This window comes from Nicotiana tabacum, chromosome 3, assembly GCF_000715075.1.
Source record: "Nicotiana tabacum cultivar K326 chromosome 3, ASM71507v2, whole genome shotgun sequence".
Taxonomy (NCBI): domain Eukaryota; kingdom Viridiplantae; phylum Streptophyta; class Magnoliopsida; order Solanales; family Solanaceae; genus Nicotiana; species Nicotiana tabacum.
Window position 1 is genome coordinate 3,337,336 of NC_134082.1, and position 27,654 is coordinate 3,364,989.

At 37.8% G+C, this 27,654-nt stretch overlaps 2 pseudogenes; both read left to right on the forward strand.

Annotated features, from left to right (window-relative positions):
- LOC142174678 (putative indole-3-pyruvate monooxygenase YUCCA10) overlaps positions 1-27,654 on the forward strand; it is a 345,285-nt pseudogene that overhangs the window by 293,621 nt on the left and 24,010 nt on the right.
- LOC142174704 (auxin-responsive protein IAA8-like) lies at positions 6,204-8,677 on the forward strand (annotated as a pseudogene).

A 27,654-nucleotide genomic window follows, 5' to 3' on the forward strand; every position in this document is an offset into this window, starting at 1 on the left:
GAGCGTGTGGCCATGTACCGGAAGGAATTATGACTTGGTCAGTCCCGTAGCGACTATTAAGCCGCGTATTTGATTTGGAAATGTTATATTATTCCGTATTTTGGATTCTTATACTGTTTTATGGGCTGTATGCCACATTTGAGGCCTTGTGCCGACCTGTAGAAACCCTTAGGGGCATTTTGACTATTTTCCTTACTTTACTTGCTAAAAGCATATCCTCAGTCATGGTTTACCTGCTTAAATGTTTTAAAACTTGTTTTATTAATCTACTCCAAATTGTGAGAACTGTTTAGGCTAAGCTCCCCTATTTTCTATTGTTGTGCCCTGAGAGGCTGTGAGTTTAAAGACTGAGAGAGGTTGAGAACCCAATTGTGAGGATATTTATATATATGTGAGTTATGGATCGGGCTGCATGCCGCAACAATGATTATATGGGTCGGACTGCACGCCACATCGATATGACACTTGGGCTGTAGGAGCCCCTCCGGAGTCTGCATTTCCCCAGTGAGCGTAGTCTACTATAAATATATGGATTGGGCTACACGCCGCAGTGGTTACTATGATTTCTAATATTATGAGATTATACATGAGCCGAGTGCTAAGAGTGAGTATTGTATGACAAGAGTTGAGTCACGAGTGACTGAGAGGCTGCCCGAAAGGCCATATTTTGAGTGATTCCTTGCCCGAGGGGCCCTGTTATAATATTTTCACTGTTTCACTCTTCTTTTAAATAAGCATCTGTTGAATATATTGCTATGTATCTGATTCAATGTTTTAAATTTAAAATGATGATTTTTATGATAGAACTGATTTTAAAGTTATATGTTTTCAATTACTCGTTACTACTTTCAGTCCTTATTTACTTTAGTAACTTACTGAGTTGGCGTACTCACGTTACTCCCTGCATCTTGTGTGTAGATCCAGGTTCCCGAGCGGCCGAGTGAGCATCTTCAGCTGATTCAGTTTCTATCGGGGATTTCGAGGTAGCTGCATGGCGTTCCCAGCCTTATTTTCTCATGTCTATCATGTTATTTTCCGTATTTTTTTTCTAGACTAGTGATGTAGTAGGTATTCAGACCTGTATTAGAGGCTCTAGACTCGTGACACCAGATTGTGGACTATGTAATTTTCTATCAATTATGACTTTCGCATATTTTCTATTGTTTTAAATGTTTATTATGAAATTTGGCATTTAAAACTTGTGTTGAAAATGGTTTCTTACTAAAAGAAATGGGTTGTGGTTAGTTGACTAGTTGTCTTGCCTAGTAATGTGATAGGTGCCATCGCGACCAGTACTTGGGGTCGTGACAAGTTGGTATCAGATCCTAGGTTACATAGGTCTCGCAAGTCATGAGCCGGTTTAGTACAGTCTCGCGGATTGGTGTGGAGACGTCTGTATTTATCCTTGAGAGACTACAAAACCTTTAGGAAAAACTTCATATTCTTGAAATTCTTGTCGTGCAGATCTGTTTGTTTGAGTACTAAACTTTTGTTATTACATTCTCTCACTGATGGTGAGGACATGTGGTGCCAGGTAGGGAGGACGACCGCCAGTACCACCAGCTGGGGCTACTAGAGGCCGAGGTCGCGGTTGAGGCCGTGGTAGGGGAAGAGCAGCTAGAGCAGCACCGGCAGATCCACCAGTTGCCCCAGTTTTGGATCAGGTCCCAATTGTGGACGCAACAGCAGAACCAGTTTAGGCACCAGCTGTGCCTATTGTGATCTCAGGTCTCCAAGAGGCTTTAGCTCAGATCTTATTAGTGTGTACCGGTTTGGCTCAGGCTGTCTCAGCTACTACGGCCGCAGCTACTTCCCAGGCCAGGGGAGTCACCCAGACTCCCATTTCAGGCACACCTGAGTAGGTTGTGTATGGACTAAAGACACCGGGGGCACCTCCAGCCCAGCCTGTTACACCAGTTCAGGAGTTTGGGGTACCAGTTGTCACACCTCCTTTTTGCGCGCCTACCCCGAAGGATAAATGCGTGAGGGGAGTTTTTCCATTTTAAGTGACATTATTCGAAAATGGGATTATTTATTTATTTCAGAGTCACCACTTGGGAAAGGTTTGGCTTTTGGTGTCCCAAGTCAACGGTTTATCTTGAATCCCAAATTGAGGAAATTTTCGACTTTCCAAATGAAGTCTGCGAACCAGAAATTCTAAGTAAGGAATTCTGTTGACCCGAGGGAAGGTGTTAGGCACCCAAGGATCCCGTGGTTCTAGCACGGTCGCTTAAATTGTTATAATGGTAAATATCTGATTTTAATACATGTTATAACTTGTGTGCTTTTATTAAGTTTAAACAACTTTTATTATTATTTTTTAATAGAATTGCAACGTCGTGAAAATGCATCTCGAACCACGTCGCAATCAACGCACCTGTGGTTGTTAATACATTCCGACTCCGTTGAGATTTTTATTTGGGTCACATAAATGTGCACCCGAATTTAGAAATTAAGTATCACAACTACGTCACGAGAATCGTACCCGTAATCATGATAATAAATTAAAGGCGCACCTAAAAGTATACTAGGTGTTAGTTATTCTTCTCAAACTTTGTGACTATTGTAAAGCAAGCATTATAGAATTAGACTAACAATTAAATCATGAAGACTAATCGTTATGCTATAATCTAAATCTAGCAACTTATTTCTTTCATGTACCCATTTTGTGAAACATATCTTATAAGACAAAATTCAAACGAAAAACGAATTAAACAAAACAACAATGAAGTCATCCGAGGTTAAACAAATATGGAACAACAATTCTAATAGGTAATAATATCCATGATAAAATCAAAAGCAATTCAACAAAGACAACACACAAAAAGTTCATAGGAAATCCATGCCATTTTCATTCCATTTAAGCAAATATCACAAGTTTAGGAATGTGTATGCACCTGTTTAAAGCAAGAAAAACAACCAAACTGGACCGAAAACTATCGGAAACCTCTCCAACGATGGAACCTTGGAACCTCAATGTCAAGCTCAAAGATCTCAGACCGGAAACCACGAGCACAACTCAAACAACGACCTCAGACGGACTGCGCGACGACAATGAAGAAATAGCGGCAACTGGGCAGATTGGTTAGAGACCTGGGGGGGGCTGGTGTTATGGTGTTCGAAGGAGAAGAACGTGAAGCAACAGTTGCTGCTCGACGGGGCTCCGGTGGTCGTGGGGCTGGTTGAAAGGTTGTCGATTGGAAGAAGGATGACGGGGACGATCTGGTTGCTCGATAGTGAGGTTAAGCTCGTCCGGTTGACGGATGTAGCGATGAATGGAGGGCGTCTATGGCGACGATGAGGGTGGTCTGTTCAACTTTTTGGTGACGAGCAGTGGTAGTTTTGAGACGTGAAGGAGGTGGAGTTATTGTCGTGGTGGTTCGTTTGGCAGAAACGGTGGCTGGAAGAGGGAGCAGATTGGTTGGGGTGATGGTTGTCGATGGGAGGGAGAGGGACGACGTGGTGTGGTTCGTCGTACTGATTTTACGCGTGTATGGTTTTTTTTTCTTCTTCTCCAAAAATGGAGAAGAAGACCAACAGTATTGGTCTTCCTTTTTTTTTTCAAAAAAATGTCTAAGTCCCTCCCCCTTCATGTGCTCATCCGTGTACATGTAAATGTAGGGTGTTTTCATGTGCTTTTCTCTTTCTTTTTTTTTAAATCTAAGTGGTCGAATTTTAAAAGCCTTCCCATGTTACTTTGTCCATGTGCCCATGTTCTTGTGTTTGTCTATGTCCCCCACGTGTGGTGGGCTCGGATTGTTACGGGCTAGGTTCGAAAATTAGGCCTAAAAATGAGTCGTTTGAACCCGAATATTATTCTTTTCCCGGAACCGAGAATGAAAACATGAATTTATTTAATTAATCCTACATAAGCAAAATAACTATAAAAATAAAACTGACAATTAAAACGAAACTATTTTTATATTTTTCCAAGTTTTTTTTAAAAAAAGCTACAACACATTAATTAAACTATTTTTTACAATTTTTCGTTTTATATATATAAAGATAAAAATATAAAGTACTATTTTTATATTTTTTAAAGTTTATGAGAAATAAATAAACTAAAATTTATATATATTTTTTGTAATTTTCATTTTTGTGACGAAAATAAAGTAAAAGAGTCAAAATAAGCTGAAATAGCTACATTAAGGCTAAATTAAATATTTACGTGCTAAAATGTGAAAAATTTGGGGAGGGACAAAAATCACATGTCAACAGTGCGTTCTCAGGGTTTCGTGGTGGTATACCAACAATGACTAGACATTAGGGCTCCAATCCCTAAGTTGAGATTTTAGACATAGGGCCTCCATTCCCTAGTCACCTTTTGCCAACATTAGGGCTCCAATCCCTATGTTGAGATTTTAGACATAGGGCCTCCATTCCCTAGTCGCCTTTTGCCAACATTAGGGCTCCAATCCCTAAGTTGAGATTTTTAGACATAGGGCCTCCATTCCCTAGTCGCCTTTACCAATATTAGGACTCCAATCCCTAAGTTGAGATTTTTAGACATAGGGCCTCCATTCCCTAGTCGCCTTTAACAACATTAGGGCTCCAATCCCTAAGTTGAGTGATTGTCCTTAGCCAACATTAGGGCTTCAATCCCTGAGTTGAGCAATTTTCGTTTAGCCGACATCAGGGCTCCAATCCCTGAGTTGAGCAATTTTCCTTTAGCCGACATTAGGGCTCCAATCCCTGAGTTGAGCAAGTTTCATTTAGCCGACATTAGGGTTCCAATCCCTGAGTTGAGCAATGTTTTCTTTTATTCAATATTAGGGCTCCAATCCTTGAATTGAGCGTCTCGCATTTTGCAAACATTAGGCCTCCAATCCCTGAGTTGCGTCTTTTAGATTTGAGGTTTCCAATCCCCTCATCAATTCTGTAGATTTTTATGGCAACTAACTCACGAAATTTTCCTAGTAAATCTGGGGCAGAAAAATTTCGTTTGTTTATTTGTTTTGTTGTCTGAGCAGGTTCGACCTCGAGGCACATGGATCGAGATGACCTACGGAGTGAGTCTCAATCCAGAATAAAGAAGGAAAAAAAGATGATTAGCCCAAAACTGTAGCAGACAAAGTGCAGATCGATCAAAATCTGATTGAAGCCACGAGCTCCGCCAATCCCGCTTCACTCAATGCTTCACATAAATAATAAGTGCCTACAACTTGCGAGCATCAAGATTCAGATCAAAGTCTACAAGCAGAATCAGCTAAGACTCAAGAGATCAATTTGTGAAAGAATTATAGATAGGAATCTTGTAACTAGTAATTGATAGGCATAGCTAGCTTAGTTTTAATTTTCCTTTGGTGTAATAAGGAGGTCGTTAAAGTAGTAGTAACAGCATGCAACATCAGTAACAATAGCATTGCAGTCCCACGGTAGTCCCAGCTACCAAAACTTCCCGAACTACATTGACATGATTCTTGTTTAGCCCAGGATATGTAGGAAACCTTTGAAGCAAAGGTTCGGTCAAATATTTCAAAAAATGCTTCACATGGAGTACTCGAACGGGCAAAAACCGCTCGTATCCGCTCACTTTATCTTTTCACGAAGACTCTTCGTATTTTTGGACAAAGAGGGGCAGCTGTGAGCACGTGATTTTTGCCCTATATGAGAATTACTCCCAAAAATCCAAAATAAAATAATTTTCCTTTGCATGCGATTTTTGAATTTTCGTGGCATTTTTGGATAATTATTTGTATTTTTGTTTGTGCATGTTTACTTGTTTAATTTAATAAAAATATAAAAAATATGTCGCGTTCGCATTTAATATTTAATTAAGTTTGTTTTACAAAATGAAAAAATCATAAAAATAATGTACGTTGCATTTTTAGCATTTAACGTCCAAATTGAGTGATTTTATCGTTAATTGCTATTTAAATGTGCGATAATTGTTATTAGGAGTTAATTAGTATTTTTAGATAATTTTGAGTTTTATAATTTAATCGTAGCATTTTCGGCTTTATTAATTAGGAAATTAAATAAATAGAAAAGAACAAAAAATACAAAGAAAATCGGATTTGGGCCTCTTCTTCAATTTTGAACCACAGGCCCAAATATACCCATATTCCCCTACGACCCGGTCCATTTCAAACCGGGTCGACCCAGTCCAAACCCAACAACCCAATTCCCCTATCTTCCCACTTTACATTTCACAGAAACAAAACAAAAAAACCTAACCTAAACCTAAACCCCACCCGCCCCCTCTCTCCCTCTCTTCTTCTCCAAACCTTCACCCCAAGCCATGGCCATGGCTGCCCCATCTCCCTCTATTTCTCCTTCTCCAAACCAAGCTCCCTTCCATGGCTTCCCTCCCCTTTTGCTGCGTCTCCCCGCACACACACACACACACAACAACAACACCTACCCGACGCATCCACCCTCGTCGTCGACCACAATACAGCTTTGTTGTTGCTGTTTCGTCCAGCTTCATCCAAACGACCAAACGACCCCTCGCCGCGAAGCTCAAGCTTGAACAACCACGACAACCCCAGCTCCTTCCACGAACGACGTGAGCTCCAAGATTGACTATGTGTCGCACGCACACACACAGTCATCGACCATCTTTCACCTCCCAGCCAGAACGACAGAGTAAGGTGTGAAAGCAGGCGATGCGAAGGAGACCTCTCGTGTCAACCACCAAAAATGAAAGAGGCAACTAATCAGAACACATTTCTAGAGAGGGCTTCTGCTGTGAATGAGGCTTCAAACCGTGTAGGCAGCGGTGCCCCCGCTACCAAGGCACAAGTTGTGGGTTGGACACCTATTCGATCTTTTAGAAAGAACACATTAGCCTCTACCTCAAAGAACAATGAAGAGGTGGATAGAAAAGCTGGATCACCAGCTCTTTTCATTAAGGTCAACATGGACATTGCTCCTTATTTAAGGAAAGTGGACCTTAGAAGCTATTCTGCATACCAGGAGCTCTCTTCCGCTCTCGAGAAGATGTTTAGCTGTTTTACTATTGGTCAATATGGATCTCATGGTGCTCTTGGAAAGGAGTTATTAAGTGAGATAAAACTGAAGGATTTGCTTCATGGGTAGGAATATGTACTCACTTATGAGGATAAAGATGGTGACAAGATGCTTGTCGGTGATGTCCATAGAGCTGCAGCCATGAACGACGTGAGCTTCTGCTGCGTGCAGCTTCGCCGGCTACTTTGTCGACGTCCAGCTCTTCCAAACGGCCAACCAGTGACCCTCATCGTTCTACTTCTAACTCTGGTCAACCAGCGCATCGAGGTTTCGTTCGAATCCGGGCTTCAAACTAGTAAGTTTTCGTTCTCTTAATTTTTGTTCAGCGAGTTCATCTTCCGCTCCTTTTCGTCTTTCTCTGATTGTGTTTGTGTTCCGATGGTTTGGTTTGAATTCGAACCCGGGTCTTTGTTTGTATTAGAGATAATTCGTGTTCATTTTTGTTTGAAGTTTGTTAGTTGTTCATCAAGTCATTTAATGTCGAGTTTTATTTTAGTTTGAATCATTCATCTTTGTTATGATGTTGTTTGATTTAGTTTGAGTTCAATTGATTATTGAGTTTAGTGATTTGAATCTACTTGTTCGTTATGTTTAATTTGTTACTGTTATTGAATCTGAAAGTATGTTTGTTGATTAAAATGTTGTTCAGTCAAAATGATTTTAGTTGTTGTTCATCATATGTTTTGGTTCCCTGAATCCTTAGTCTTTGTTTTGATGATCTTTTACATAATCTGAGTTTCTAGCTTAAAATTTATTAGTTAAATTTGATTAGGAATTGGTCATAGCTGTTGTAATTGTTTAATTGATTAGGGTTTGGATATAGCTGATGGGGGTGTTATGGTAATTTCAAATTATTTTGGGGGTAGAATGGTAATTTCACTAGTATCAGGGGTATTTTCGGGATTTGAATAATTAATTTGAGTGTTTCGCCCACTAGAAATTAAATAATATTAAAATAGTACTATTGGGGGACAAGACATAATGTAGTGGGGGAATAATATAATTGTTTAAGTATAGGCATGAGGGACAAGATATAATGCGGTGGGAATAATGTACTTGTTTAATCTTGTGGGGAACAAGACATAATGTAGTTGGTAATCAAGGCAAGGTCTTGTTATAAATAGAGTCACTTTACACAGTGTAAGGGGGATTCGAGAAGAAAAAGTTGAGAGAGAGTGGACTGAATTTTGAGAAATCAGAATTTGAGAGCAAAAGAGAAAAACAAAACTGAACTTTTACTTTAATAATTTCAGGCTGCTTTTCTTTTAGTGTTGAAAAAATCAGTAAACTACTGCTGTCTTGTAGCTGTCTCTCTTCTGCTTTGACTGCGATTACATTCTGGTACTGCTGGGTTTCAATCTGTTACTGGTTTATTCTACTAGTCATTACTGGACTCTGCTGGTTTTGTTGTGTTGCTGAACCTGTTGTTGTTGTGCATTCACGCTACTGCTGCTTCTACTGATCTTCATCTTCTTTCTTTGTTTTCCAAATACTAGGTACACAACTGATACACCGATATACTTTGTAAGCTGAAACATGAAGCATGAATACATATGAAATAATGGAAGTTCGAAGTTGGTTTAATCCACCTAACAATGAGGGTTTCAAATTAGTTAAAGGATAATTAGTTTATTTTGACAATATTGTTTGTAAATTCTGTATTCTATTTATAACTCCAAATTAGTAATATTCAATTATAGAATAAGGCATGAAACAATCTTCTATTGTCTCTACTGCAATTTTCAGTTTTCACTTGTTTCAATTCGACTAATAAGTTACGCCCGTTTAAAGCATGTAATTAATTTGGAGACTTTCTTTTTTATTTTTTAGAGATGAATTTAGTAAGAAAATGTAGTTCACTCGGTTGAATGCCTTTTCTTTAAATAAAAAATGAAGCGAGCCTCGCCGAATAAAATGTACAAATTACGGGGCCCTCATGAATGTGTATATTAAAAAATACTTAGACTTCAGGATGGACTGTTTAACAGATTGCACAGCTTTCCCCAAAACAATAACGCGTTTGACTCTTTAGGCGCAATTTTAATTAAATTACATTCTTAAATTCGGGTGCGCATTTATGTGACCCAAATCCAAATCTCAACGGAGACGGAATGTATTAACAACCACGGGTGCATTGATTGCGACGTTGTTCGAGATGCATTTTCACGACTTTGCAATTCTATTAAAAAATAATAATTAAAGCGGTTTAAAGTTAAATAAAAGCGCATAAGTTATAACATGTATTAAAATCAGATATTTAGCCATTTATAATAATTTAAGCGACCGTGCTAGAACCACGGGATTCGGGGGTACCTAACACCTTCCCTCGGGTCAACAGAATTCCTTACTTAGAATTTCTGGTTCGCAGACTTCATTTGGAAAGTCGAATATTTTCCTCGAATTGGGATTCAAGATAAACCGGTGACTTGGGACACCAAAAGCCAAACCTTTCCCAAGTGGCAACTCTAAATTAAGTAAATAATCCTATTTCGAATATTGTCACTTAAATTGGAAAAACTCCCTCACGCATTTATCTTTCGGGGTAGGCGCGCAAAAAGGAGGTGTGACAGCAACAGCAGCAGCAACAGCTGCTGCTCGACGGGGCTCCGGTTGTCGTGGGGCTGGTTGATTGGTTGTCGACAGGAAGAAGGATGACGGGGACGATCTGGTTGCTCGATAGAGAGGTTGAGCTCGTCTGGTTGATGGATGTAGCGACAAACGGAGGGAGTCTATGGCGACGATGAGGGTGGTTTGTTCGATTTTTTCGGTGATGGGCAGTGGTGGTTTTGAGACGTGAAGGAGGTGGAGTTATGGTCGTGGTGGTTCGTTTGGCGGAAACGGTGGCTGGAAGGGTGTAGCATACTGGTTGGGGTGATGGTTGTCGACTGGAGGGAGAGGGACGACGTGGTGTGGTTCGTCGTACTGATTTTCCGGCGTGTATGGTTTTTTTTCTTCTTCTCCATTTTTGGAGAAGAAGACCAATAGTAGTGGTCTTCCTTTTTTTTTCAAAAAAATGTCTAAGTCCCTCCCCCTTCATGTGCTCATCCGTGTATATGTAAATGTAGGGTATTTTCATGTGCTTTTCTCTTCTTTTTTTTAAATCTAAGTGGTCCAATTTTAAAAGCCTTCCCATGTTACTTTGTCCATGTGTCCATGTTCTTGTGTTTTGTCTCTGTCCCCCACATGTGGTGGGCTCGGATTGTTACGGGCTAGGTTCGAAAATTAGGCCTAAAAATGGGTCATTTGAACCCGAATATTATTCTTTGCCCGGAACCGAGAATGAAAACATGAATTTATTTAATTAATCCTACATAAGCAAAATAACTATAAAAATAAGACTGACAATTAAAACAAAACTATTTTTATATTTTTTCAAGTTTTAAAAAAAAAAGCTACAATACATTCATTAAACTATTTTTTACAATTTTCATTTTTTTATATATAAAGATAAAAATATAAAGTACTATTTTTGTATTTTTTAAAGTTTATGAGAAATAAATAAACTAAAATTTATATATCTTTTTATATCTTTTTTTTTTTTGTAATTTTCATTTTTTTGACGAAAATAAAGTAAAAGAGTCAAAATAAGCTGAAATAGCTACATTAAGGCTAAATTAAATATTTACGTGCTAAAATGTGAAAAATTTGGGGAGGGACGAAAATCACATGTCAACACCAGTTATGCCGGATGATCAGCAGTGTCGACTTGAGAGGTTTGGTAGACTCCAATTCAGCGATGCAGAGGGCGAGGATGCCTAGGGTTTCTTGGATAAGTGCTAGTGGATGCTTCATACATCAGGGATTCTTGAGACTAGTGATGTGTCATTTACTACCTTTCAATTTTTTGGGGATGCCTTCACTTGGTGGGAGGCGTATGAGAGGCGTAGGCCTGTTGGTGTAGCTCCCTTACTTGGCAGCAGTTCTCTGTCCTCTTCCTGGAGAAGTATGTACCCAGTTGCGTTGAGAAGAGCTACGCAGATAGTTTGAGAAGCTACGTTAGGGGGATACGACGGTGTCATTGTATGAGATGCGGTTCTCTGAGTTATCCTGTCATGCGGTTTGGTTGGTTCCCAGAGATCGAGAGAGGATAAGAAGGTTTGTTGATGGCCTTACGTACCAGCTTTGGATTCTCATGACTAAGGAGAGGGTGACAGGTGCTACCTTTGAGGAGGTTGTTGATATCGCCCATAAGATTGAGACGGTTCGCCAGCAGGAGCGAGAAGAGAGGGAGGCCAAGAGTCCTCGGGGATCTGGTAGCTTTAGTAGTGCTCCTTAGAGGGGTCAGTTCTAGCAGGGCAGAGACCGTTCTTTCAGGCAAGCTAATTCATCTTACCCAGGTTACCGTGGAGCATCATCGGGTCATGACTTTCATAGTTTTCATCAGGTCCACTCATCACTTAGTGCTCTTCCAGCTCAAAGATCGACTCGTGCTCCATCAGTCCAGGGTTCTTCTATGCCAGGTCCTTCTACTGGTCATTCCGGTGCTAGGGGTTCCTTTCAGTCCCAATCTCCCGCACCGAGGAGTTGTTATGAGTGCGGAGAGTTTGGATATATAAGGAGGTTGTGCCCTCGTCTTCATGATAGTCAGTCTTAGCAGAGGGGTCAGCCTTCGACTTCTGCTCCAGTTACTTCACCACCTGCCCAGCCAGCTAAGGGTGGCGGTCAGGAATCCAAGGGTCTCCCTAGAGAGGGATGTCGATCAGGTGGCGGTCAGGCTCATTTCTATGCCCTCCCAGGTAGACCAGATGTTGCTGCTTCAGACGCTGTGATTTCAGGTATTGTTTCATTCTGCCATAGAGATGCATCTGTATTATTTGATACCGGTTCCACCTTTTCCTATGTGTCATCATACTTTGCCCGTTTTTTGGATATGTCTCGTGAGTCTCTTATTTCAGATGTTCATATATCTAGTCCGGTGGGCGATACTATTGTTGTAGACCGTGTGTATGATCGTGTATGGTGACTATTAGAGGTCTAGAGACCCGAGTGGATCTTTTACTATTATGTATGGTGGATTTCAATATCATTTTGGGCATGGATTGGCTATCTCCATGTCGTGCTATTCTGGACTGTCATGCTAAGACACTCACATTGTCTATACCGGGTGTGCCACGGATTGAGTGGCGAGGCTTGACTGATTATATTTCCAGTAGAGTTTTGCTTGAACAAATGCTGAAGACTGCGATGATCAGTGAACGCCTCACATGATACGCCATGCAAGTAATGCCTCCAAATCTTCAATGCGTGAACTATGGCAGCCAACTCCAAATCATGAACGGGGTAGTTCTTCTCATGGGGTTTAAACTGACGAGAAGCATAAGCAATGACTATACCCTCCTACATCAACACACAACCAATCCCAACCCTCGAAGCATCACAATACACTGTATATGAACCTGAAGTTGATGGCAAAACCAATACTGGAGTTGTGGTCAAAGCTATCTTGAGCTTCTGGAAACTCTCCTCACACTCTTACGACCATACAAATGAAGCACCCTTCTAAGTCAACTTGGTTAAGGGCGATGCGATAGATGAGAATCCCTGAACAAACCGATGATAATAGCCTGCCAAGCCAAGAAAGCTGCGAATCTCTTTGGATGAGGACGGTCTGGCCCAACTCTGAACCACCTCTATCTTCTTCGGATCAACCTGAATACCCTCACTGGACACCACGTACCCCAAGAAAGCCACTGAACCAAGCCAAAACTCACACTTGGAGAATTTTGCATGAAGTTTCTCCTCTCTCAATCTCTGCAACAAAACTCTCAAATGCTCCGTGTATTCCTCCTGACTATGCGAATACACCAGAATATCATCAATGAAGACTATGACAAACGAATCGAACTAAGGCTAGAACACGCTGTTCATCAAATACATGAACGATGCCGGGGCATTATTATCCCAAAAGACATCACCAAGAACTCATAGTGACCATATCGGGTCCTGAAAGTCGTCTTAAGAATATCCGAATCCCTGATCTTCAACTGGTGATAACCTGAACGGAGATCAATCTTGGAGAACACTCTCTCTCCCTGAAGCTGGTCGAATAAATCATCAATGCGAGGCAAAGGATACTTGTTTTAAGTGTTACCTTATTCAATTTCCTATAATCAATGCACATTCTCATTGTGTCATCCTTCTTCTTTACAAATAGAACCGGCACACCCCAAGGTGACACACTAGGCCGAATAAATCCCTTATCAAGGTGCTCCTGAAGCTTCTACTTTAATTCCTTCAACTCCGTTGGTGCCATACCATATGGTGGAATAGAAATGGGCTGAGTGCCCGGCACTAAATCAATACCAAAGTTAATATCCTTGTCCGGTGGCATGCCTGACAGGTCTGCAGGAAACATATCTGGATAGGAAAAAATCAATACTGGGAGCCTCGGCTCCAATATCCCTCATGTATAACTAATCACTGTATTATTTATTCTTGCATAACTGATACATGCATAACTAATACATGAATAACTAATACCTACATAAATCTAACCGGCAACCAAAGGACCCTATGTGTGCAAATCAAAGTTTCTTGTTTTGACAAACCAAAGTGTCTTGACTGCTTTTAAATTATATTATATAATATTTAAGGAAATGTACGCATACATTATTTTTGACAAGAAAAGACTACTGGTCAGAGAAAAAGTCTCACTATTTATGGCATTCAATATATAGCCTTTTCTTTTCAAAATTAATGTGTTGTCTTTTATTTAAAAGTAGTCTTGGGATTTATAAAAATTTCCTGAAGAAGTCTTGAAAGTACTTGTATGTGTTAGTACTATGCAAGATAAGTGTCAATGAACAAGAAAAGAAGATACAATACAAATAATTAATACATTAGCATGTACTATAACATGATATTTATGTAGTTAAAGTATCACGAAGTGTGTGTGTTATATATATACACACACTAACATATACTATAACAAGTTATATATACGTTATAGTATTACAGTGAAGTGTCTGTGTGTGTATGTGTGTGTCTATATATATCTCTCTCATATATATATATATATATATATATATATATATATATATATATATATAAGAACATGAAGCGCTCGGAACAGGGATGGGTTCTTTTAGGTATTGATACACTTGTAAATTGATTCATCGACTTATAACCTACTCAGATGCATCGTTGAATATTAAAAACAAAACGTCTCGACTTATATCAATTAATCTGTTATAATTGATTCATCGACTTATAACCTAATGATGAATGAATGTAATTCATTAACTCTGTTACAATACAAATAATGAATACAATATCATGTACTATAACATGTTATATATATAGTTAAAGCATCACAAAGTGTGTGTGTTATATATATACACACACTAACATATACTATAACAAGTTATATATACGTTATAGTATTACAGTGAAGTATTTGTGTGTGTGTGTGTGTGTGTGTGTGTGTGGTGTCTCTCTCTCTCTCTCTCATATATATATATAAGAACATGAAGCTCTGGGAACACATGGTCGGGTTCTTTTAGGTATTGATACACTTGTAAATTGATTTATCGACTTATAACCTACTCAAATGCATCGTTGAATATTAAAAACAAAATGTCTCGACTTATATCAATTAATCTGTTATAATTGTTTCATCGACTGATAACCTAGTGATGAATGAATGTAATTCATTAACTCTGTTACAATATAAATAATGAATACAGTATCATGTACTATAACATGCTATATATGTCGTTAAAGTATCACGAAGTGTATGTGTTATATATATATACACATACTAACATATACTATAACAAGTTATATATACGTTATAGTATTACACTGAATATATATAAGAACATGAAGCGCTAGGAACACAAGGGCAGGTTCGTTTAAGTATTGATACACTTGTAAATTGATTCATCGACTTATAACCTACTCAGATAAATCGTTGAATATTAAAAAAAAATTCATTTGCATACATGCTATTATAATCTATTACAAGTAATTACCTAGTTAATATAATTTTTTTAAAGATTATGCTTATAGTTTTTAATTATTTATAATAATTGTAGTTAAATAAAATAAATATTTATAGCTAATAAGATTTTTTTATAGCTTATAATATTTAAAAACCAAAATAGAAAAAGAAGTTATTTAATTTAATTTTTTTTAGAAATAGCGAGCATCTTTGGTCTCTATTTTGGTCAAACAGTCAAAAATAGCGACCAACGTTGGACGCTATTTTGGTCATACAATCAAAACTTAATTAGCTACCAAACTAGCGACCAACGTTGGTCGTTTTTTTGTAAATCCAGACTCAAAAACGGGTTTCCCCCTCCCATTCTCTTATTTTCTTCCAAATATTTCCCCAAATTCTCTCTCAACACATTCCCCTCACCTTCTCTATGTCTCTCACACAAATCAATCCCCCCACCCCGCGCCACCACTGTGACCGCCTGAGCCACCACCGGAGCTGCCGCTGCCCCTTTCTCTCCTTCTCCACCTAAAAAAAACTAGATTTGAATTATAATCTTGAATCTTTGTAATTTCTAGTTTTGGTTTCAATTATTTCAATATTGTAGATTAAGGATATGAATTAGTGTTTAAATTCTTTGAACATTGTATTTTATTGAGGATTAGGGTTTATTCTTGTTTTACTTAGCTTTGTTAATTAATTTTATTAACTAATTAGTTTAATTAGTGTTGAATTTAGTTTAGTTATATTTGAATTATATGTTGTATTATCTTGATAGTTTAGATAGAATCAGGGTTTAGTTTATGTATTGGAATTTTAGTTTATAAATTGAAATTTTAGGATATGAATTGAACTTTTGTGGATATGAGTCGAACCTTTAGGATATGAATTGAATCTTTAGGATATGAATTGAAATTTTTGTGTATGAATTGAACTTTTAGGATATGAATTGAACCTTTAGGATATGAATTAGACTTTTAGTTTATGTATTGTAATTTTAGTTTATAAATTGAAATTCTTGTGTATGAATTGAACTTTTAGGATATGAATTGAACATTTAGGATATGAATTAAAAATTTTGTGTATGAATTGAACTTTTAGGATATGAGTTGAACCTTTAGGATATGAATTGGACTTTTAGTTTATGTATTGGAATTTTAGTTTATAAATTAAAATTTTAGTTTATAAATTGAAATTTTTGTGTATGAATTGAACTTTTAGAATATGAATTGAACATTTAGGATATGAATTGAAATTGTTGTGTTTGAATAGAACTTTTGTGGATATGAGTTGAACCTTTAGGATATGAATTGAATTTTTTGTGTATGAATTGAACTTTTGTTGTGATGACCCAAAAGGTCATCACTTGACTTTTAATTAAATTTTGTGTTCCGAGGCCTTGGAGAGCTTAATTAGCATTACCTCGATTTGCATGCGCCATCCAGGAGTGTAGCCGGAAAGCCTATATGTGAAAATCTGTAAAAGAATGATAAATTTTTACTATAAAATGAGTTAATTTGACTTCGGTCAATGTTTTAGGTAAACGGACCCGGGCCCGTGATTTGACGATCCTAGAGAGTCCGCATGAAATTTTGGGACTTGAGCGTATGCCTGGAATAGAATTCCGAAGTCCCAAGCCCTAGAAATGAATTTTTAAAGAAACTTTTTTTCTGAAATTGTTTAAAGGATTTGAAAATGAAATTTTATTAGACCATGATGGTATCGGGCCCATATTTGGTTCTGGTGCCCGGTACATATCTTATATATGATTTAAGATGATTCTGTGGAATTTGGTGAGAAACGGATGTCATTTGACGTGATTCGGACCTAAATTACGAAAATTGCCCGGGCAAGTGGTCGCGTTCGCGTCCAGGTGGTCGCGTTCACGTCTAAGAGGTTGCGTTCGCACAGGGTATAGTACCCCTCCCCCTGCCTAGGCTATAAGCCTTCGCATTCGTGATACTAGGCTCGCGTTCGCGAAGGGAAGGCCCTCCAATGCTTCACGTTCACGACCTGGGTTACGCGTTCGCGTAGAAGGAATTTTCCTTCAGCACAAATAACAAATCGCGTTCACGAGGGTCCTCCTGCGAATGCGAAGAAGAAAGTATCAGCACACTAGAAACTGGAAAAAACTTGCAACTTTTGAGTTCCAAAAACCTTCCAAAACACACCTGAAACTCACCCGGGCCCTTAGGGCTCCAAACCAAATATATGTTTTAACTCAAAAACACCATATGAACTTATCCCTGCGATCAAATTGCCAAAACAACATCATTAACATCGAATTAAATCTCAAAATCAAAGAATTATCTCAAACTTCTTAAAATATCAATTTTTGCAAATTAGGTCCAAATTACGTCAAATGACATCCGTTTCTCACCAAATTCCACATAATCATCTTAAATCTTATATCAGACCTGTACCAGGTACTAGAACCAAAAAACGGGCCCGATACCATCATGTTCTAATGAAATTTCATTTCCAAATCCTTTAAACAATTTTAGAAAATAATTTTCTTTAAAAATTCATTTCTCGGGCTTGGGACTTTGAAATTCGATTCCGGGCATACGCCCAAGTCCCAAAATCTTTTGCGGACCCTTCGGGGACTGTCAAATCAAGGGTCCGAGTCCATTTACACAAAACGTTGACCGAAGTCAAATTAACTCATTTTATATTCAAAATTTATTATTTTGCGTAAATTTTCACATATAGGATTTCTGGCTACACGCCCGGACCGCATACGCAAATTGAGGTGATGCTAAATAAGGCTTCCAAGGCCTCAGAACACAGAATTCAATTTAAAGGTAAGTGATGACCTTTTAGGTCATCACATTATCCACCTCTAAAACAACCGTTCATCCTCGAACGAACATAAGAATGAAGTACCTGAGTCAGGTAAAAGATGGGGATAACAGCTCCGCATATCGGACTCGGACTCCCAGGTCTATGCCTCAGCAGGCTGACCTTTCCACTAAACACGAACATAAGGAAAACTCTTTGATCTTAACTGACGATCCTGCTGGTCTAGAATAGCTACCGGCTCCTCCTCATAAGACGAGTCCTTGTCCAATTGGACAGTGCAGAAATCTAACACATGGGATGGATCGTCGTGATACTTTCGAAGCATGGACACATGAAACACTAGATGAACGGCTGATAAGCTCGGCGCCAATTCAAGTCTATAAGCCACCTCTCCCACTCGTTCAAGAATCTCAAACGAACCTATGAACCTAGGGCTAAGCTTTCCCTTCTTCCCAAATCTCATCACGCCATTCATAGGCGACACTCAAAGCAATACCCACTCACCGATCATGAAAGCCAAATCTCTAATCTTGCGGTCGGCATAACTCTTTTGCCTGGACTGAGCTATATGAAGCCTATCCTAAATAATCCTGACCTTGTCCAATGCTTCCTGAACCAGATCCATACCCAACAACCGAGCCTCTCTCGGCTCAAACCATCCGATCGGAGATCGACACCGTCTACCATATAAAGCCTCATAAGGAGCTATCTGGATACTCGACTGGTAGCTATTGTTGTAGACAAACTCGGCTAAAGGTAAAAACCGATCCCACGAGCCTCCAAAGTCAATGACATAATCTCGGAGCATATCCTCCAAAATCTAAATAGTCCGCTCGGACTGGCCATCCGTCTGAGGATGAAATGTTGTGCTTAACTCAACCCGAGTGCCGAACTCTCGTTGAACTGCTCTCTAGAAGTGTGAGGTAAATTGTGTCCTCGGTCCGAAATGATAGACACGGGCACACCATGAAGGCGAACAATCTCCTGGATATAGATCTCAGCTAACCTCTTAGAAGAATAGGAGACTGGCACAGGAATGAAATGTGCTGACTTGGTCAGCCTATAAACAATGACCCGTACAGCATCGAACTTCCTCCGAGTCTACGGGAGTCCAACAACGAAATCCATAGTGACCTGCTCCCACTTCCACTCGGGAAGCTTAGTCCTCTAAAATAAATCACCAGGCGTCTGATGCTCATACTTAACCTGCTGACAATTCAAATACCGAGACACATATTTAACGATATCCTTCTTAATTCTCTACCACCAATAATGATGCCGCAAATTCTGATACATCTTTGTGGCACCCTCGTGTTCACGAAGGCTTATAGCCTAGGCAGGGGGAGGGGTACTATACACTACGCAAACGCGACCACCTGGATGCGAACGCGAAGGGTCGAGGAGTTATTTCTCTGCGAATGCGAGCCCACTTATGCGAAAGCGAAGGTCTCTCAGGCCTGACTCATCGCGAACGCGATGAGCCTATCGCAAATGCGAAGACCATTTTCGCCCAGTTATTTTAAGTTTCAAAAACAAATTACATTACGATAATTCCTCCACTTTTCATAAACTTCATCTTCTCCACACTTCTTGGGCGATTTTTGAAGAGGAACTTCACCATAGCTTCATAGGTATGTAATCCTAAGCTCGTTTTCTTCCATTTTTATCAACACCCACTAGATTTCTAGGCCTAAAACATGAGATTAAGGGTAAAAAATTAGGAATTTGGTAGAGTTAAGGCTTTTTGATTAATTGGAATTTGACCTCATTTTGGGGTCGGATTTCAAAACAAATTATATATTCGGGCTCGTGGGTGAATGGATGATCGGGTTTTGGTCCAAACCTCGTGTTTTGACTGAGCAGGCCAGGGGTCAATTTTTGACTTTTTGGGAAGAATGATTAGAAAGCTATAATTAAGCATTGGAATTGGATTGTTTAGCGTTTATTGATGTTACGAAGTCAATTATGTATAGATACAATTGATTTGGAGCCAAATTCGAAAGGAAAGGCGGTGTTTGAGGCTTGAGTTGACCGTGGAAGTTTGAGGTAAGTGTTCGGTCTAACCCTAACTTGAGGGATTAGGAGTTGTGTCCTATTTTCTATTTGCTTCTTGTTGAGTACGACGTATAGGCATGGTGACGAGTATCTATACGTTGGTGTCAAGCATGACCATGAGTTTTATATTGAAATTTGTTATGTTCTTCAACGATACTACGGATACATTAATTGATGATTCTCGATATTGAGCAAGGATTAAGTTTGTTTTCATGAAAATTATTTATGATTGAGTATTGGTGTTAGATGAGATGAGTAGAAGTTGAGTTAAGATTAGTTATAGTTGATTCTCCCTTGCCGGGACGTATTTACTTTTACTGTTGAATCCCTTGCCGGGATAGTGTAGTTTATTGTTGATCCCTTGCCGGGACTCGTGGTATAGTTGAGTTTAAGGTATATAAATATATGCATTGGGTTGCGCGCCGCAACAATATTATATTGGATTGGGTTGCACGCCACAATAATATTATATTGGATTGGGTTGCACGCCTCAACAATATTATATTGGATCGGGTTGCATGCCGTAACAACATTATATTGGATCAGTTTGCACACCGCAACAGTGATATAAGTGGATCGGGTTGCACGCCGCAATAGTGTTAAATGATAAGGGATCGGGTTGTGCACCGCAATAGTGTTATTATTGTTTTTTGTAGATTTGGATTATTCTCTCATATTTCTCTTTAGTTTCTGCTGGACTTGATATTTTCCCCGTAGCATGTACCCCCTTCCATTTAAATTGTTTATTCCTGTTTATTTTTTCGCTGTATATATATATATATATATATAACTGTACAGGTTTATTTAGAGTCTGGTCCTAGCCTCGTCACTACCTCGTCTCGGGGTTAGGCCAGACACTTACCAGCATATGGGGTCGGTTGTGCTGATGCTACACTCTTCACTCTATGTAGATACCGGAGCAGCACTGGGACAGTAGCACTTGGGGAGCCAGCCTTCAGTCCACCCAGAGATCCCGAGGTAGTCCTGTAGGAATCCGCAGGCCTGACGTTCTCTTCTATCTATTTATATGTTCTATTTTCACTTGTATCCGAGACAGACTGTATTTCCTTTTTCCGACATTTGTATGTAGTATTCATAGACAGTTCGTGAATATTGTGACACCAGATTCCGAGTAAAGGAGTATTTTGGCACTGTTGTACTGATTTTGGTTATTTTCATCTGTTAAGTCTTCCGCTTGTTCTGTTTATCATTAGTATTCAGTGCTGATTACTTGTTAATCTAAGATGTTAAAAAGGGTTAAAACAGAAGAGTTTGTGATTTCTATATTTAGCGGCTTGCCTAGCTTCTACGAGTAGGCGCCATCACGACTCCCGAGAGTGGGAAATCCGAGTCGTGACATTCGTGGATATGAGTTGAACCTTTAGGATATGAGTTGAACCTTTAGGATATGAATTGGACTTTTAGTTTATAAATTGAAATTTTACGATATGAATTGAACTTTTGTGGATATGAGTTGAATCTTTAGGATATGAATTGAACCTTTAGGATATGAATAGAAATTTTTGTGTATGAATTGAACTTTTGTGGATATGAGTTGAACCTTTAGGATATGAATTGGAATTTTAATTTATGTATTGGAATTTTAGTCTATAAATTGAAATTTTAGGATATGAATTGAACTTTTGTGGATATGAGTTGAACCTTTAGGATATGAATTGAACCTTTAGGACATGAATTGAAATTTTTCTGTATGAATTGAACTTTTAAGATATGAATTGAGCCTTTAGGATCTGAATTGGACTTTTAGTTTATGTATTGGAATTTTAGTTTATAAATTGAAATTTTAGGATATGAATTGAACTTTTGTGGATATGAGTTGAACCTTTAGGATATGAATTGAACATTTAGGATATGAATTGGACTTTTAGTTTATGTATTGGAATTTGAGTTTATAAATTGAAATTTTAGTTTATAAATTGAAATTTTAGTTTATAAATTGAAATTTTTGTGCATGAATTGCACTTTTAGGATATGAATTGAACATTTAGGATATGAATTGAAATTTTTGTGTATGAATTGAACTTTTAGGATATGAATTGAGCCTTTAGGATATGAATTAAAATTTTGTGGATATGAATTGAAATTTAGGATTGCGTCATGATTTTGTAGAAGGGGTTGATGACTTTATTAGACATGCAATGGAACTTCCACCAAGAATAACTTAGATACAGTACCTGGCATAGTGGGTCTTTAATTGTTGTCTCATTAGCGACAATGATGATGAGAAGGCAATGGCATATATTTCAAACAGTGACGGTGTAGGTAGAAATTTAACATTTCCTAAGCAGATAAAAGAAGAGGTTATAGAGGAATTCTATACTTCATTTTCCAAGAGTAAAAGAAGTTTAATTGAGAGTGGCAAGGTTGATGGTAATGGAAAGTTGTCTGTTGCTCATTGCAGTTCAAATAAAATGGGATCATATGACTTTGTGATGACAAGGACGAAAGAAAGTTTTATTCTCAACTTTCTTCTAAGTCTGATCCGTAAAAGCTTAATGGGATTGGTGATATTTCTTCGGATTCAGACAATGATTTGAGTGACAAAAGTATGGAAATGCTAATCAAAAGAATTAAAGGTAAAACACTTCTCCAAGGAAGAGACGTTTGGAGAAATCTGCTGGCTATAAAGTGCACATATCACGTTTATGCAGAGTTCAGCATCATTCTCTTCCTTAGAGAAGTGTTTTACCTTTAATTCTTTTGAAGCATTTCCATACTTTTGTATTTCAAACAGTGATGGTGTAGGTAGAAATTTAACATTTCCTAAGCAGATAAAAGAAGAGGTTATAGAGGAATTCTCTACTTCATTTTTCAAGAGGAAAAGAAGTCCAATTCATAGTCCAATTCTTTCCATTACCATCAACCTTGTCACTCTCAATTAAACTTCTTTTCCTCTTGAAAAATGAAGTAGAGAATTCCTCTATAACCTCTTCTTTTATCTGCTTAGGAAATGTTAAATTCCTACCTACACCATCACTGTTTGAAACACATGCCATTGCCTTCTCATTATCATTGTCGCTAATGAGAACAACAATTGATCAAAGACACACCCTGTCGGGTACTGTATCTAAGTTATTCTCTGTATCCAAGTTCATCCCTAGTAATAGTACCACGAGGATAATCACCAAAGCCACTAGACAGCTTTATGATGCCAATAAAGCAAGATGAGCTATTCAATGAGACTCGTATTGTAAAGAAGAAGAAAGAGACTGATCCAGAAAGGTGGGTCGAGGGCCAAGCCTCGACTATACATGTAAATTTTTTACTTTTCATTAAGTATTTTGATATACTTTTATATAAATTTTGAAATACTAATTCAATGTAAATTTTCTTATAGGTTCACTTCACAGCTAACGTGGAGGAATTCATACACAGTCAGCCACCTAATGAGTCGGGCGAGGCAATCCAACTTTTGGACGAGGATGCTGAAAGAACACTCCCTGAGTACAATATATACTTTGAACTAGATAATAGAACCAGTTTTTGAATGGGCTTGTAATAAGTGTTAACTTAGTTTTGTTAGCATAATGTGTTAGTTCTATTGAACTTTATACTTTGTTGGTTTTAATGTTATTGTTGTTGTTGTTGGTATTGTTGTTGTTGTTGCTTGTAATAGGGAATTTAGTATGTTGGCAAGTGATGTAGTTGCCAAAAAAGGCAGTTTCTGCCAAAATTATACCCAGAAAAGCGACCAACTTTGGTCTCTTGTTGGTCGCTTTTCATATTAAAAAAATCTGGGCAATAGCGCCCAAGGTTGGTCGCTAATTAACCCAGATTTCTTAAAAAGCGACCAACTTTGGTCGCTATTCGATTAAAAAATAATAATTTCTGGAAAATACGTTTAAAAAATAATTAAATTCTTGCAATTAGTGACCAATTTATGTCGCTTATGTTTAAACAAAAAAAAAAGTTGCCAACTTTGGTCGCTATTTTTCAGATTTTAAAATATAATATTTGGTTTACATACCAAAGTTGGTCGCTATATTTTGATTAATAATAAATAAAAAAGACGTAATTTAAATATAGAGACCACCTTTGGTCGCTAAATTTATATTATTAAAATACTAAAGCGACCAAAGATGGTCTCTATATTTAAAACCCGGAATATTTGGTCCTTTTACCTTAGAGACCAAAGTTGGTCGCTAATTAGACCAACTTTGGTCTCTAAGGTAAAGGGACCAGCAAAATAGCGACCAAGCTAGTTTGGACGCTTTTTGGTCGCTTTTTGACCTGTAAGCGGCCAACTTTGGTCGCTTTTTGTAGTCGCTTTTTTCCGGATATCTAGTAGTGTAATTCCCGGAACCATGATTTCTGCTGCTTTATCTAAATTTTAAGGCTAAGTCTTCTATTTTAGTCTAATTCATTTATCGTTTTAAGATCAAATCGATTCACTTGTCTATAAATCACGCGTAAATTCAACTGTACCGTTTTACGGGTAAATAGCTATCTTCCCCAAATTCAACTTGTGATATCACATTGGATTTGTTGTTGTAGTTTTTCATGTTAGTAAACTTCAATATTGTTGTTTCTAATCTTTTTATTTTTATTTTGTATAAGCAGATGCACATAATGACAAAAGAAATGTCACATTTGGGGATACTAATGTTGAGATATTTTTCATTCAAAGTGGCTGACTTCAGATCAGTGATGCTAAGCAAGCTTGTTTATGGAGATATAAGCAAATATTTTGGAGTGGGAAGGCGTAAAGGGCGTAAAGATGGACCCTTCCATACTAGGTACTTCATATACTGGCTAAGAGCTGGCTTCCTTTATGAGCTCACGATCTTTTACGATTAAGGTGAAGGGTTCAAGCCCCGTCAGTAACATACCATTCCCGTCTACCACCTCCTCCTCAGAAGTAATAAAATAAAACTACTCTCTAAAAAAGGGTACTGCGGGTGTGGTTGCACCCTCCGCTCGGAGGACTCACATTATAAATTTCACTCCAAGTCATTAGTTTGTGTCATGGCTTGTAAAATGAGGAGGTATTTAAACTCTTATTTCCTATCTTCATAACTTAAATATGATTCTCAATATGTAGATTTGATCTTTATCTTTTTCATTCCATATAAATTTTATAAACACTATATTTCTTCTGATCAATCTAAACTTCATTTGGATTTCCTTTAGTGATTTTGATTTGGAATTCCGTTTGCTAAACTTTTATAGTATCTGATACCTATATGCTCTTGTCAAGGTTTGGTTATATGATTCTTTGAGTTCATTGACAGTATTCATCAAGGTTTGGTTATTACTAATCTCTTCCTTTTGTTTAGGCTTGGACTTGATGTGCTTTTCATATTTCATACGTCGTTGAAATAAATTGCATTAGATTTCTTTGACCTTACAATATTTGGTCGATTTTCCATGCTATGTAGTAGGTAAAGGTTGCAGTATTTGGGAGTTAATTGGTGAAAGAGATTAGAATAATGGCATTGTATTGCATTCATAACTTTTTCATCACTGTACACGCTTATGCAAAAGGTATTTGATATGCATAATGGTATCCCTGCTGGTCAAATTGTTGATTCCGATTGGGATGTGATCAAAGAGTTTACTAAAATTTTAGAAAAAATTTATAATGCTACAAAAAAAAATTCTGGTTTATATTATCCTACCGTTACACAAATATTATGGTATATTTGTGTAATTTCTGTTGTATTTGGTAAGTATAAAATAAATCCAACTTACCAGCCATTAATAAAATGATTGCAAAATTTTAAAAGTATTTTTTCCCTATTCCCCAAGTTTATTTAATTTCTTCTCTACTTAACCCTTATTTAAAATTAAGAGGTGCAAAGGGACTTGTTTGTAAAATTTAGGAGTATTTAGCAATTTAAGAAAATGAACAACCATCTCTCGAAGACTGCCAAACTAACATATATTCTTATGCTAGATCAATGTTTGATAAATATAAGTCTATGGAAAGAACAGGTGGTAAAACTTCTGCTTCTACTTCTAAGTCTAGAGTAGAAGTTCTATGAGAAGATATGGATGATATAACTGTTTAACCAAAAATCTGAGTCTTTGGTCAAAGCTAAAAAGAAATTCGGGTTACTAATAATCAAGAGACAAAAATAAAATACTTTTGAGAATGATGATAAAATAGCGAATAACTTTGTATTTCAATGAATTCTCAGTAGTATTCCGTGTCCTTACAAATGATGATACTTCTTCCTTTTATAGGTAATTCTAGGTAAAGGAATGAAGCTTCAGCTTTAATGATATAATTATGAGCAATAAATGACATTTAATAAGCCGTTATACAATCATTCCTATTAAATACCAATTTCCTAACGTATCAAGTATTTAATAATGAATTTGTACTCCTCTCTGTCATCAAATCTTTGTCTTTTAATGCCTTCTAATCCGTTGGCTGTAAATAATTTAAATTGGTACGAGACTCGTAGCTATACTTCGTCTCGTACCTATTTAAATTCTTCTTCCCATGGCTGTCTCTACCCGTGCCTCTTAGTCAATTGTTGTGCTTTGACCATTTAATTGAGCCACGTGTCTTGCCACATCATCTTTAATTTAATACTCGGTTTTTTCCCAATACAGATAATCCCCCCACTTTCCATTTATTTATCAATTAAATAATTGGGAAGTGGACCCCCATGAAAAAGGAATTTTTGCCACAATTAATGCTTATGACAGTACTAACACCTCAGTAGTCTTTTCCATTTAATGTTCTGCCCATGTGTCATTTTCTGATTGATTCCGCTATTTACACCCTTTTTCAAGACTTCTTCATCCTCACTATTCACGAAGTGATAGCTGCCTTTATTATAGGCTTTCCATCATTACACTTCTAAGGTTGACGGTTCTCATTATTTACATAACCTTTTCTTCCTTTGTCTTCTTTACAAACCTTCAGCAATCACTCTCTTCTTCGTTTTCACTTTCCTTCGACTTATCCTTTCTAACAATGTCTTCTTCAAACCCTAACCGTAAGAAAGTTCCAATTCTAGACCATTCCCCAACGCCCCTATTAGACACAGAAGAGGCGGAGGAGGTAGGCTTCGAACAGGGTTAGAATCTACTCGAGGCGGCTCCTCTGGTTCTTCTTCAAGGAGTTCTACCCCAAAAGCCCCCTCTTCTAAAAGTAGAGAAATTCTTGATTCTTCTCAAGAACCCTCAGTTGATGAGATAGTTCCCAACGATTTGTCTTTTGAAAGTGACAAAACGTCTCTTCAAAAACAAATTGCAAATTTAGAAAAAGCCGATACTTACCCTACAATAGTAACTGAGCTTACAATCTCCACCATAAGAAAAGATTGTAACTGGAAGGATAGTCTTCGAATGTCAATTCCTTCCCCCAAGCCAAAGAATCTCCTCCTTTAGAAGTGGGTATTCTTTTGTTTACACTTACCCCTTCACTTTAGGTTTTAATCCTCCGATTGACCCAGTTATCCTTGATTTTTGTCGTTTCTTTACAATCTGTTTGGCCCAAATCGGTCCACTAGTGTGGAGAACAGTGGCTTGTTTGAGATATTTATCCTCCAAAGTCAATGTCAATTTCACCTTCTCTCACCTCATTCATCTATACCACCCTAACTTAATACGCCATGGTGTTTTTACCTTAACTGCAAGGAGCAAAAAAGTTCTGGTAAATCCTGAAGATGACAAAGATCGTGGGTGGTATATTCATTACGTTGTTGTTCGCACGGTGGACTTGATTGGCGAAACAAATACTCCCTTCCCTAAGAAGTGGAATTTTGAATGTAGGTTTCCTTGTATTTACCGTACCTACTTTTGAGAATTTCAAAAGAAATTTTATTTTTAACCTCGTCTCTTCTTGGTTTTTTGTAGCAACCATGGGAGATGTGGAACCTATTCCCAACTTCCGTGGTTGGGTTGATTCA